The sequence below is a fragment of the Octodon degus genome, unplaced genomic scaffold, assembly GCF_000260255.1.
Source record: "Octodon degus isolate 3935 unplaced genomic scaffold, OctDeg1.0 scaffold00007, whole genome shotgun sequence".
In the NCBI taxonomy this organism is placed as follows: Eukaryota; Metazoa; Chordata; class Mammalia; order Rodentia; family Octodontidae; genus Octodon; species Octodon degus.
Window position 1 is genome coordinate 22,417,895 of NW_004524583.1, and position 5,836 is coordinate 22,423,730.

Below are 5,836 nucleotides of genomic sequence, written 5' to 3' on the forward strand. Positions count from 1 at the left end.
ATAAAGTTAAAAAAAAAACATTAAAAAAATAAAAATATAATCAATTTTTAAAAAATCAAGAAAAATGCATTATGCAAACCAGCGCCAGCCCTGCCCCTGTCCCCAGGGCGCACTGAGACTACAATTGAGACTGGATGTAGTGGCACACATCTGTAATCCCAGCCCTTGGGAGGCTGAAAACAGGAGAGTCACCACTGAGTCTGAACTGTGTAGTGAGACTCTGCAGACCCTGTACTAAGTACATTTTTTTTTAAATGGTCTTTTGAAACTAGAGACCTACCTGGCAAGCATGAGGTCCTCAGTATGATTCCTAGTACGCACCCCCCCCCAAAAAAAAAAAAACCTGATGGAAAAATAATGTATTTTCGTAACAAAGAACACCTCAAGAAATTCATGACCACCAAACAAGCACTAAAAAGTCCACAAGGACATTTAAGAAAGAGACTGAAACCAACAATGAACAGTCTAATGGAATGAATACGCCAGGCATCATGAGCAGTTGAGGAGGGCAGATGCACATGGATCAACAACAGGAAAATAATTCAATGACAGAAATAAGTGAATAACTTTCAGCAGTAATAACTCTCAATATGAATGATTTCAATTCCCCAACCAAAAGAAACAAAAACCAAAAATCCCAACAGATAAGAAGGGGCAAAAACATACATTGTATATACAAGATGGCTAAGGCAATTGTCCTAGGAATTTCCATGAGTTTTTTTGAAAATAGCAGTTAATGGGTAGAATTCTTGCCTTGACTAACTCTATGTTGATATCTGTGAACCAAGCAACTACATTGAGAACAGCAATGTGTAATACTAAAACCATGCTTGAAATACCTGGCATCTTGGTCTTCTAAATGTGTACCATTTCTAATGTCATATTAATTATTACTACTCTTTTTTGGAGGGGGGCAGAACTAGGGATTGAACTCAGGCCCTTGCGCTTGCCAGAGAAGCGCTTATTTTACTGAGCCATCTCCCCAGCCCTAACTATACTCTCTTTAAAGTAAGTTTTTTCAAAGAAGGTTATAAAAGAAAATGAGAGACAAGAACAAAAATTTAAGTCTTCATGAAAGCATGTGGTAATGTTCAATCATATGTCCTATCTTGCATCACTATATCTGTTAATCTGAGCTACAGATTTTGACGATAAAAATAGATATCAATCATGGTTAATCAACTATTATTGTTTTGAAAATCTGTAATGTATGTATTGTTATATGTCACCATTTCTGTCTTTGTTTGTTTTTCTTGCTCTTGTTTTTACTCTTCAAAATAAAAGAAAATTATAATAAAAAAGAAAACAATTTTTGAGCCAACAGGAGACTAAAGTCAAACAGGAGTAGCTACCCTATTTTCAGACAAAGTGGACTGATTAGCCAAAACGAAATAGAAGAAACAATTATAAATGTATATGTATCTAACTCCAGAACTCTCAACTTTGTAAAACAAACACTACTAGACATAAAAGGTCAGATAAACATCAATACAATTATCCCAGTGGAGCTCAATCCCTCACTATCACAAATCAATTACATAAAAAATAAAGATCAGAGTTAAATCATAATTTGAGACAAATGAACATAATAGATTATCCACAGCATTCACCAAAACAACACAATACCTAATTTTCTCAGCAAAATGTAGAACATTCTCCAAAGCACATATTACTGCATAAAATATGCTTGAAAAATGTAAAAGAATAGAAATCAGATCATAGAGCAATGAAACTGAAATCAACAGCAAAAGAAAGCATGGAAATTATGAAAATTCATTTAGATTGAACAATATACTCTTGAATCATGAATTACTAACAGAAGAAATCTAGGAAGAAATTATACAGGTCTTAGAATCAAATTATAATGCCAGTACAATGCAATGTATCAAATCCTATAGGACAGAAATAAACCACTCTTAAAGAGGGAGGCTTATAGTATCACAAAACCCTAATAATGCAACTCAAAGTCCTAAACTAACTATAACAATCCAAACCCAAAGCTATACCAAGGAAAAAAACTATAAAAATCACACTAAAAGTTAAGAACATTAAAAAAAAAAAAAAGTCAAGAAATCAAGGACCTGGTTCTTCGAATAAACAAGCTAGACAACTTTTAGTAAAACTCACCCAAGGAAGTAAAGACCCAGAACCATACAACTAGAAATGAAAAAGGCAAACTCACAAACAACAATGCTGAAATCTAGAAACAATAACTACTTCAAAAACCAGTACTCGGATAAATTGGAGAATCCTAAAGAAGTAGATGGGACCCTAGATACATATGAATTACTAAAACCCAATCAAGAAGACATATGAACTTTGAATGATCCAATAACAGGCAATGAAACTGAAGATGTTAAAAAAAAAAAAACCTACCAGCTAAGAAAATACAAAGACAATGAATTCACTGCTGAACTCTACAACATCTTCAAGGAAGATCTAAAACAAAAACTTCTCAAACTCTTTAATGAAATTGAAAAGGGGTAGATCCAACTTCATTCCTGGAAGTAGCATTACCTTGATTCCAGAACAACAAAAGGACACAACCAAAAAGAAACAATTACAGGCCATCTCTTTAATACATATAGAGGCAAAACTTCTCAACAAGATAGTGGCAAAAGAAATGTAACAAACAACCAAAAAGATGATACATTATGACCAAATCAGGTTCACAACAAGGAAATGGGGTGGTTCAACATAGAAAAATCAATAAATGCAATATACCACATGAACAAGAGGATAGAAATCATATGATCACCTCAATAGATACAGAAAATTTAACCAAATCCAACATACATTAATGATAAAAGGTCTGAAGAAAATAGGTATAGAAGACCTTAACTTAACCTCATAAAAGCCACATATGACAAACCAACATACGGAAAAACATTTTTACCTAAAATCAGAAACAAGATAGGGATGATCACTATCAATCCTGTGGAACACAGTATCAACCTTTAGCTAGAGCAATTGCACAAAAGAATGAACTAAGAGAGATACATAAAGGAAAGCATAAAGTCAATTTATCATGACTTTCAGATGACATGAGCCTTTACACGGAAGACCCAAAAACTTCCACCAAAAAAATCCTGGAATTACAAATGTAGCAGTATACAAACTCAACACAAACACATACATACACAAAAATAAATAAAATAACAGTATGTAAGGAAAATGGCAAAGTACCAATAAACAACAGCAAAATTCAGCCTAAGCCCCAGAATCCAGATGCCAAAAAAAAAAAAAAAAATTACAACTTGGTGAAGGGAATCATTTAAAAATAATAATAAGTAGGCTAGCCAGATAGTACAGAGGACTAAAGGGCCTGTTTAGGCAGAGCGCAGTGGCCAGGGTTTGATCCCCCGCGTGCCCTACCAGCCCCACCCCTGGGTTGCACTGAGACAGTGACTGCAACTGGGTATGGTGGCACATGCCTGTAATCCTAGCACTTATGAGGTTGAAAACAGGAGAATCATTACGAGTCAGATCTACATAGTGAGACTCTGCAGACCCTGTCCTAAATACAAAAAAAGCTTACAAAAATTGCAAAAGAACTAATGAAAACATTAAAAGTGATACAGACATTGGAGAAATGAGCCACATAGCAGAGAAAAGAATGTTGTTCAGCTGCCAACAAGGGGAATGACTTTCCACAGACATAAGGTAAGTAAGTCTCCAGTGCCAGAAGCTCCAGGGAAAAACAGTGGATGTGGCTGGTGGCACCAGCACCAGGAGGTGCCCATGGCTGTTACGAACTAGAAAACCAGTGTAAGATTTTGCACTAACTTGACTCCTTCTACGTGGTAGGGAATAGCTAGAGATAGAATCCAGCACAGTGCCTGCCATACTCCCTTTGGACAGGAAGTAGGCTAACAATAGACTCCCAGATATATTAAAGCACAGGCCAGAAAGGATTTGAGTCCTGCCCCCTATGGAGAGAAGCTAGACTGAGTGTTGCACTCAGACAAGGCTGTGTCTGAAAATGTTGGCATTAAATAAAGCAGATTGCTTGAAGCCTTGACTCACTGCCTACATTCAGCAAAGATCAGAGGTGTGATTTTTGCATGTACCAATGTGAACATGGACACACCTCAGCTTGGACAGTCATACCAGTCAGTAGTAATCAGACAAGGAACTTCCTGGAAGGGGAAGGGGAAGAGGTCACTTAACAAACCCACAGGCTATAAAACTACACAGAGAATACTGTGACTTCCTAGATGCCAAAAGTGTGGATCCAGGAAAAAAAAAAAAAAAAAAGACTCATTCAAAAACACAGGCACCAAGCATGCTGGCAATCTGAACACCCAGCACTCAGGAGGCTGAGGCTGGAGGACTGCCATGAGCTCTAGGCCAGCACCGTCTACATATTGAGGTCAAGGCAGTCTGCACGAAATAGCAAGATGCTCTCTCAGAAAAGAAATATAATTTTTCTTTTACCAAACTTAAAAATTCATACATATTAGGAAATTACTACTTCTATACAATATATGTTGATTCTGTTCCCATTATCTTTTCCTCACTTCAACCCTTCTCCTCCCCACACACAACACTGTCTCCATCTTTTTCTGATTCTCTCATTTTCCTTTTCCCTCTGTTCCTTCCTGCTCCCCGCTTCCATGTTCCCTTTCCTATATGAACATGTTTTCCCTGCTCCCCAAAACCTATCTTCCTGTATGCTCCTGTTTACTCATTGCTTTTCTCACACAAAGGGAACAAGGTGCTAAGTGTCCAATTTATTTCACATAAAATTATAATCTCAAAGCACATCTCAATGACTCAAGTGTATCCTTCTCTATGGCATAGTTCTCCCTGGTATATAAATTCCACATTTTCTTCATCTATTCGTCTGTTGATGGACATATGGGCTGTTTCCAAGATTCACCTATTATGTGCTGTTACAAACAGGGGTATACATGTATCACTGTGATATTACACTTTTAACTGTTTTGGGAAGATACCTAGAAGGGGAAGAGCTGGGTCAAATGGAACATCTAGTTTTAGTTTTTGAAGAATCTCCGAACTGGTTTCCATAGTGATTATACCAGTTTACATTCTCACCAACAGTACAGAAAGGTTCCTTTTATGCCACAGCCTCAACAGTATTTGTTACTGGTTGGTTTCTTGATAGCCATTCTTTTTGGAGTGAGATGAAATGTCACTATTGTTTTTAATTTACATTTCTACAATGACCAATGATGATGAACATTTTTCTCATATATTTATTTGCTTTTGCACTTTGTAATCTGAGAAGGGATCATTTCAAATATCCATTTTGGGGCCATTAAATTTGGAGGGTGTTATGGTTTGTGTCTAGTTGTTCCCCCAAAGCTTCATATAGCCACTGGGGCAGACTTGTAGAGTTTGTGACTAATTTATGATCCAATGCTGGGATTATGGGTGTGAGTGATGCTAGAATTATGGTGTGAGTGCTACACCAGGCCTGGGGCAGATAGCCTGAATGCAGTATAAGGGAGCGGGGATTGCCTCTGCAGCCACTGTTCCTCCCTTTTGCTCTTGCTGTTTTACTGTTTTGCACCACCATGAACTGCTGCCCACTGCCATGTGCCACTCTGCCTTGGAGTCAGCTGACTGTGGACTGAAAACCTCCACAAACTGTGAATAAACCTTTCCTTCCTTAATTCTGAGTGTCAGGTATTTAGCTCCAGCAATGAAAGAAAAGTAACTGAGAGAGAGGGTCTGAATTTTTTCAGTTCTTTATATATTAAAGATATTAGTATTATTACTAAATATTTTTTTAACCCTAGTGTCACAGTTTATGTCTACATGTCACCTCAAAGCCTCATGCAGTCAGATTTTTCAGAGTAACTGAATCCAG

General features: G+C 37.1%; 1 protein-coding gene across 1 annotated transcript in view; it reads right to left on the reverse strand.

The window, feature by feature from the left end:
* Positions 1-5,836, reverse strand: part of Mnat1 (MNAT1, CDK activating kinase assembly factor) — a 328,673-nt gene that overhangs the window by 235,875 nt on the left and 86,962 nt on the right. The gene's annotated exons all lie outside the window — the stretch shown is intronic.